Genomic DNA, 9,415 nt, shown 5'->3' on the forward strand with positions numbered 1-9,415 from the left:
AAGTGCCTTGTTTTATTGATGCTAAGAAGACATGAAAACTATTTGTTGAAATGCTTGTTTGATGAGATTTTAATGGATAGCTGCAGAATTTTGAATTGGTCATCAAAGCAACATTTATTGCCTCCCTTAGGCATACCAGGATCCTATGATTGTGTGTTTAAATCCCAGATTCACCTTTGATCCTTGGTTTGTCAGCACCATACCCAAGGTTCTCACTAATGTAGCAAACATCAGATCTGAACACTCCAGGCTTTCTTCCCATATCAAGGTGATACACACTGATGAAACACTGTGATGAAAGCTGCATGAAGCCCATGTTCTCACTCACTCCTCAGCGCTCATTAGGCAGCCAAGTTGGATTGGGTTTCAAGGCTGGGTGACTTGGTTGACAGAACAAAGCTTTGGCAGGAGAAGATAACTTGTGGTGCACTTTCAACTTTGCAACCTCATATTGCTTCCTGCTTGTGGCCAGATCGTGATTACTGAGGACGGCTTATTCTACATCCTTGTGTTGTGGGCTGATAAGGCAGGGCAGGCAGATAGGTCATCTTAAGTAAATACACAAACCTTTCCTGCATCTTTCTTGTTTCAGATGCCTTTGAATTGAATCATATTTTTAGCTATCAGAAACTAGAGGCTCATGGCAACTATGTGTGAACAAGCTGTCTGCCTAAAGCTGGCTTTGACTGGCCATCTGGTCTGACATTATACTGTTCTTTGTTGTTTGTCTCCCTTAGTCATGCCAGGATCCGCTCGTTATTGGTTCAGGTCCTAGATCACCCTTATTATTATATTTGGGTTTTACAGTATTTTTTGTTAAATCCAAACATTGAAATCAAACTTCGCACTGCACCATACCTATAGGTATAAAAAGTGTTCACCAAGTTTGAAACAAATCTAGGTAGTAGTTTTCAAGTTATAGGTCGCACACAAAAATGTCCTCAGAAGAACAAATGGATGGACAGAATTAACTATATACCGCCCCCATTTTAAGTCAGGGGAATGAAAATGCTAATTTCAACCCAAAATCCCAGCCCCTTCTCCTCCTCCCTAAAAGTCAAATTGTTGCTCCCTTCAACGGATCCCGCCAACAATGAACCATCTTACCATCCTAGACAAAAGATGGCACTCAGCACAATGCAATCTCATAAAAACCCGATCTTGTACTCAGGTTGGATACTTCTTCCCATCAAGTCGAGCAAAATTTACAACCCTTCAAAATTAAGGATGCGTGGGTTCTTTACCAAATCAGATGTCTGCTTTCTACACTTCATTCCTTTACCACCTCTATTTGGACTTTTCGATCTGAACAAAAGGAAACCCACACAGAACATTTGTTCCCTTCATAGTAAATCAGACCTGTGAAGATCCAGGGTAGAATAGGTCTTCAGCAACTCATGCTTGCCGTATAAAGGCGACTGTGCGTGTCGTAAGAGGCGACTAACAGGATAGGGTGGTCAGGCTTGCTGACTTGGTTGACTTGGTTGCACGTCATTGTATCCTAATTGCATGGATTGATGCTCATGACGTCAATCACTGGATTGTCTGGTCCAGACTTGATGATTTACAGACCGCCGCCATATAGCTGGAATATTGCTGAGTGCGGGGTTAAACAACAAAGAAACTAACAATCATAGTAAAGTGTGATGGGTGTAGATGCAATGGTGGTCAGAAACAAAAGAGTATGTAAAATATTCATATTATATTGAGTACAGCCTTTATTAGTCTCCATTTGGAACTGCCTATTTACGTTTGTTTTCAAGATACAGAAAGCAGATATGATGCTCCAAATAAGCAATTCGCTCATACCACAAATTAAGAAACTGTCACTGGGATTACTTGATTAGAAGGTTCACGTGGAGGGTTTTCAGATCTCGGTGACGAGAGGCATCTAGAATGAAGACAAACACTTACTCACAAGCAATCTTTTATTGTTTCATCCAAGCACTTGAATATTGGAATGTTATTGAACAAAACTTTATAAGACTTCCATTCATTATTACAACTAGTCATGTATAAGTCTGAGTGGAAGCATAAGCGGATATTGTCATCATACAAATTGTACAAACAATGTATAGGAGATATCAACAGAGAAGAGTACAATTGATAGCAAACTGTCCTGAAAGAGGGGATCACCATATTTAGCTTAGGCAAAGTTTATAATACACACGTATACAGTCGAACCCCGCTATCTCGAACTTATTGGGCCATGTTGTAACTTGGAGATATCCAGACATTCAAGATAACGATGCATGATAGAAATATAGCTAGGCGTTTGGACCTGAGAATTGGTTCGAGATATCGGTACATACAAGGAAAACGAGGCTTGACTATGTATACAGAATAAATCTGTGATAAGTTCGTCTCTGGCCCGTAGAGAAATTGTGATAAGAACAAACATGTTTCATATGCAGCTGATACTAACAGCCTCTTAAAACATCGTTATAGATTAACACTTAGTCTGTGAGAAAAATTCTTTAAAATAATTGTAAATTTTTTTTCTTCAAAAAAACCTTTCCTCTTCTGTGTGGAATCAAAGAAACTAGACTTGGTTTAGTTTGAATTTTTTACTTTTTCACTTGACTTGTAAGTGTAATAATAAATATTTTTTCACCTATACATCATGTACATTAAAACACAAATACTGAGTTCTTAAGATCATTGTTCACCACCTTGTGCTATATCCTTGTTTTTAAAGTTTAGAGGGAAGTACTTAAGAAAGGATATGTGGTTGATGAAAATAGTCCCGTCTTAGTGGTTGTCAAAATCTTGATAATTCTTTGACATACAAAAACAATTTCCTGAACTGAGACATACATAATAACATATCTATTTTTTTATGATTAAAAACGACTAATATTGTATAAAATTGTACAAAAATAGAAAAGATTATCACAAAATAATATTTGGTGGAATAAATGCAAACTGATTTACCAGTAAATTGTGTTTGCATACTTGAAAATCAGAAAATATGTACAAAATATCAGGAATAATTTGATCAGAAGAAACAGCATCTGTCAATAAATTACTGTCAATATTCACACCTAAAACTACTTTTAAAACAACTTTTTTTCTACCAGATGGTGCTAATCATGTGGAAATAAACTGAAGAATAGTTTATTTTGGGTTCAGTGAAAACTTACATCATTGAAAGGACTACAAATATTCAGGTTTGAACGTCCTTCAAACACTTGGTCCTCTATAGCGCCCATATACTGACTACACTTGAATGGATTTCCTCAAATATTTACATAACATACTTCAAGAATACACTGTTGCTGGGGGAGTTAGCAACATTTGTATTAAACTAACATAATTTCCACACCTGAACTGTAACAATTTGGTGAACCGGATTTGGGGCTTGGTTTTCAATTCAGTGGGCAGTCAACCAAAGCCAGATATATGTAACCTTAGGAGTCGGGTACAATACCCTTCTCACTTGGTCACTGGTTCGGCCAACCACTCCTTGGTTCCGGGGGTGATGTAGCTCTCTTAGAGTACACGTACTACTGTAAGACTGAAGCTTTTTATCAGGGATATTGTAGTCTGTCTCCCAGACCCTAGAGAAAAATATTACAATAGTAGTCCAATCTAGAATGATTTGGCAAGTCTAGATTGCCTCAGCTCTAGGTAAGGATTGTTCTGGGCTCCATTTGGATTTTATTTATGTTTAAATATGATAACATTATTCCTGGGTCTAAATGTCAGTCTAGGGATATTGTCACAGTGTGTTGTTATAAAAGGGTTAAAAGTGCTTTTTACGTGTCTCTGAGGAGACTTTGTGTTCTGCTGTGCATGTCGGATTCAGGGAGGAAACTTGGCTACATCCTGGTACAATTTTAGTTCCTCAATACTAAACATATGTTCACTCTACATGATACCTTACGACTCCGGTTAGAAGGAACAAAACGTTCTCGAACAAAAACATAAAGATTTGACAGAGTAACTGAATTGGCCACAAAACTTCTAGATTCAGGTTCCATTAAGCCTCAATCTTTCAATTTAAAACTTATCTCAATAGATTAAATCAATTTTCCTTTTTTTATATGCTCTCCTTTAAACGTTTCTATTTCTTGTGTTGGGTAATCGTGGGCCGTACGTGGGGAGAATTAATATTAAAATAAGACATTTCAGATTATTTTTTGTTCAAAAGATGTTGCCATGTGATGATATTCATCAACCTCTTGTTTGGCTGTTCTTTCAGGTTAAGTGTTGGAGCATTTTAGGGGTCACACAGCAAAATAAGCCCTTTCATATATTATATTTTATTTTTTATTTTTTTAATTAGCAAAACCCTTAAGTAATAAAAACAAAATTACTGCCTCAGTTGATATGAAATATACAAATCTGATAATGAAAAATCCAGGGTATTCATCAAGCAATGCCATTTGAATACGGAAGCACTATTTATTTAGATGCAATGCTAAATGTATATAATAAAAATACATATTCATTTCAATCATGGAATAAACCAATGTCCAGGTTCGTTTGTCCTCATCCCTACAGAAAGTACATTTTGTAATTTGTTACATCCCATCATAGCCGAAATAAATTTGCTTTAATAAAATGAAATGAATGATTTACAGTAACCTGAACTTGTAAATCACTGTTGTGATCATGCTGACTAAGCTTAAGTACAAGCTGGAAAGTCACTCTAAACCAAATCTTCAGCAAATACACAGCACTGATGCTAGGAGTGTCATAATTCATTGTGTATCATGATGCAGTCACTTCAATCTCCCAGGGCCTACTTATCTGTGTTTGTTTGTTGCTTAACACAGCACTCCGCAATATTCCAGCTTTAAAATGGTGGTCTGTAAATAATTGAGTCTGGACCAGACAATCCAGTGATTGACATCATGAGCACCAATCCACGCAATTAGGATATGATGACATGCATCAACCAACCTTTTCCTATTTTTAATCAAGGTGCTCGCGTGAATTGATATGCTTCGCGATGTAAGACCCATTTATCACAATAGAGATCTTGATGATCGATCAGATCGTCTTGACTGGGCGCCGCCATTTTGTTTGAAACAAATGCAAGTGATGGAATCGGATTGGTCCATAGGAGAAGTTTAGAAGGGACATAATCCATAATAACCACTGATGGCGCTACAATCGAGCCCAGGAATTCCAGCCTAGTTCTGCAAGGGTGGAAACTGGACTTTTAAAGTCAGTTAACTCTCTTGCCTCGGGAAGATGGTGATAGGCTGACTTATGTCATAAAGCACCCTGATTCACGACTCAATTGTTAAAGAACTGTTATTTGATAGGATGTCTGTTTTGAGCATCGTGTCATTCTAACTGGGCTCAAAACAAAGATGATGAATGGGTCCACAGTATTTGTCACAATGGAATAGAGACTTAATACACTGGAAAACTGAGGGCGATATTGATTCGGGAAAATAACTATCATATATATCATCAGTGCAACAATGAAAGATGACACACCTAATGTCTACCAACCCATAGTACAATCACTCAAAATAACTACCTCAATTAAGACACTACATCCAAATGTGTTGAAACTTAAAGTTAAAACTCCCCCAGTGCAATTATGGTAATATGTTGATCTTCCAAAGTTTCGACGCCTCCGAGAAGAGAATTATTTCAAGAATTTCCATGCAATGTTTATCTACAAACAGTTAAAACACACAACCCAGTCTCAGACCGAGGTAGCCAAGTTGGCCTACACTGGTATCAACTTGTATAAAAGTCTAGAGTTACGAGGACTGTCACTCAGTCTAGATCTTGGCTGCCAAGGAACTATCCATTTTGTTTTCTGATGAGAAATGGGATTTTCTAATGAAAAAAATTAAAACTAAATTAAATTGTCCTGTGAACTAAAAAATTGAATGAATATATTGAAGCAAGCTGATTGCAACAAAGGTAGGTAATGAGTTTATTTTCGTACTCCCTTGAAAATGAGGGCGTATTTGTTAATGCTTGGGGATGTCCAGTTTGAAATTTCAGAATAAAATAATTATATATATATTCTCTCTTTGAAATTTGACAAAACAAGATTATATCGTAAACGTATTGGTATTAGTTTCAAAATGATATTTTAGGAAATAACCAATAATCAACCCTGATAGCTTTTTCATATTTGTTTCCTTTTCATCTTGACATATCGCTAAAACAAATGGAAAAAGATTCAAATGAATCATGAACTGCACCAGGTTTATGCTTTTGGACCAGTAGGAATCAACAGAGTAACCCTCAACACTAGACTTGAATACTTTTGATAAGTTTTATAACAAACCCAAGTTGAATGCAAAAGAGAAATCAGGAACTTATGCATCAAAACTAAATCAGGACCACATTTTTACTTGAATAATCCCATTCATTTCAACAATTTTAATTGAAAAGCCAAACGGAATACAATTCTGGTAAATTATTACAAACAGATGCAATGCATATAAACAAAGTGTGTGTTGTGAATTGATTATAGACCAGCTATTATATCATTAAAATGCAAAGTGCTAAAATCTTATTTTTATTTTGGTTCATATGAACAGGTTATAATTACAAAAACCAAAACAATATATTGACAGCATGCATCATATTGACACCATGCAATTACCATTGAAATGAAGGCAAAGGATTTACAAACCCTTTTCCAGTTATTTTCTATAGCAATGATAATTGCACAATTTATCATGAATTCATCTTTTGACAAAATAACCTTGATCCAAGAGGATGGGTCAAAATTACTTATGAACAATAATGTGATTAAGGGCAACTCTTACATACAATGTCCACACACATGTATTTTTGATTATATAAATGTAATAGACAGTACAAGTATTTACAAAACACAAACATACTGAAAATTGTGACATATTGTTGATGTCATGAACCAATAGTTCTTAATATTCTTATCCATAGAATATTTCATAGTATTTCCATACTTTCATTTATTCAACAAACACTAAAATTACTAGCTGGCATCATAGCAAGACAAAGATACGCTAGGTCAGTGACAATCCGGGGTAGAATAGGTCTTCAGCAACCCATACTTGCCCTAAAAGGCAACAATGCTTGTCATAAGAGCAATATTGCAGCTATATGACGGCGGTCTGTAAATAATCGAGTTTGGACCAGACATTCAGTGATTGACATCATGAGCATCGATCCACGCAATTGGGATACGAAGATATGCATTAACCAAGTCAGCGAGCCTGACCACCTGATCCCGTTAGTCGCCTCTTACCACAAGCATTGTTGCCTTTTACGGCAAACATGGGTTGCTATTCTACCCTAGGTGTGGTTCTGTAAATATAGAATCAGTCTTGTGCATGTAGACTAAAGGCTTTGTTGCATTTCTGTACTTCAAGAAATGCCCGAAATTGGCATCACTGATTAAATGCTAGCAATTGTTATATGTTCAATCATATTTCAAGCTTTGTACATTTAAGATAACAATGTCATAACAAGAAAAGGGAGAATGAATCAACAATTAGCACACTTAACAGATTACCATTATCAAAAATACATTTTATGCATCTTGTATCTGGTATGATAAAGCTATACAAATAATCTTCAACAAGTTCTGCTGTACATTCAAGCCCCTTTTTGAAACAGTAACCATGGTAACAGGAACACTCCTACTTTCAATCAAACCCAAAAGCTAACAAGCCCTGTCCTAATGCAGAACAGACTGAAACAATTACCACATGTGTTTGCAAATAACAGTTTGGTGAACAATGCAAAAAAAGCCTTAAAACAGGTGAAATCATCAAGATTACATGAATTTTTTATCAAGTGAACACTAAATATTCACAATCTCAGGGACTGACCAAGTGACCATTTGATATTCTGTGGGAAAAATCTTGAAAATAGTTTTGCTTCAGACTGTTGAAAAAAAGAAGAAATTTCCTGCCACAAAATCACATTATTTACAAGGTGGTTTTCTTTAAAAAAATAAATAAGCCTCATAGTTTTATGTAAAACAATATCTGGTTTTGTAGCTGCAGCTGAATAACTGATCTCGATACAAATCCCAGTCCTCCTAAGTATATCAAATGGTCTGATCTCTTAAATGGTTCGAACACTGTCCTGAAAGGAAGTTTGATCAATTAACTCAATAAACAGCTGTCCATAATCAACATATTCACTATCACCTTCTTAGGCTAGTTTATGCAATGCTTGTGCATTTAGGGAGTTGAGTTTGTTCGTTGCAGTTCGAAGAGTATTTCAGTAAAATCACATGCATTGGCTTAATGGGTGAGAAAAGCCTAAAATGAAACCAGGAACCTGGTTAAGGGAATGACAGTCCAGGATTTGGTCATGACCAGCAGATCCTGAAATGACTAAGGCACACAACTCTACATGATGAATTGCTGCATCACAGATCACAAGGCCATTCATGCTCCCTAACCTCAAAACACAGACAGATTGTTGATTTTGTTCAATGGAACCCTAACAAATATCCCTGCCCTCATCACACTTTACATTGTAATAAGTAAATGTTGTACAATGTTTACACACAATATCAGTTCTGGCGTCCATTTGTAAGCAGGAGGTCCTACACGTATTCAGTTGATGAATCAGTTAAGGCTGGGACGAGTAACTCGGTTACTCGGGTTCGGGTGGGTACTGAGCAGGACCCGGGTACCCACAGGACGACCCGGACCCGTGGTTAGTTACGTGATATATTGCTTAATGACAAAACTTATCTAAAACTCTATGGTCACACTACAAGTCACTAATGTTCCCATTTCTTTCTGACTATGCACGCATTCCTTCTGATTTTTATATGTTTGAACAACGATAAAACATGCAGTAAACATCAGTGTATGCATGACAAGATCGTTTTATACGTGTATCTAAATACATTTTGCCAGAGCTACAGTCAAACATTTCCCAATCGGACAGTTTGTACCTATCTCTTGAGGCCTACAGCGGGTACCCGGGTAGGGTCGGGTAATAGTGGGGTGGGTACGGGGGTAGTAAATTTGGACTCGTCCCAGCCCTAGAATCAGTTGTCTAGATATCACACACACCTGACCTGCACATCTTCATCTCATCAGCAGTCTGTACCATAGCAATCTCATTAAAATCAGATCTTAGTTCTTGCTACTGCTAAACAAAGATCTGAGGACATGCCATTCCTATTGAAGTACAAAACTGATATTAATGAGAATGCTTACAAAACAAAACATCAACTAGAGCACATCCCTCAACATATATCTCGCAATAAAACAATAACATTAACGTGGCTGACATTTTGTACCCATGTGCAGAATCTAGCCTGTGTGAACATTACCCATTCGGTCCCACAGAACCACAACAATACTGGAATGTTTACACTATACTGTTAAAATCAAATATAACCATGATAACAATAAAACTGATATCAAAACCGATGTTCTGAAACAAATGTACATCCGAATAATCAGATACCGTATTC

This window comes from Haliotis rufescens, unplaced genomic scaffold (assembly GCF_023055435.1).
Source record: "Haliotis rufescens isolate VD_foot unplaced genomic scaffold, xgHalRufe1.0.p SCAF_12, whole genome shotgun sequence".
Lineage (NCBI taxonomy): Eukaryota > Metazoa > Mollusca > Gastropoda > Lepetellida > Haliotidae > Haliotis > Haliotis rufescens.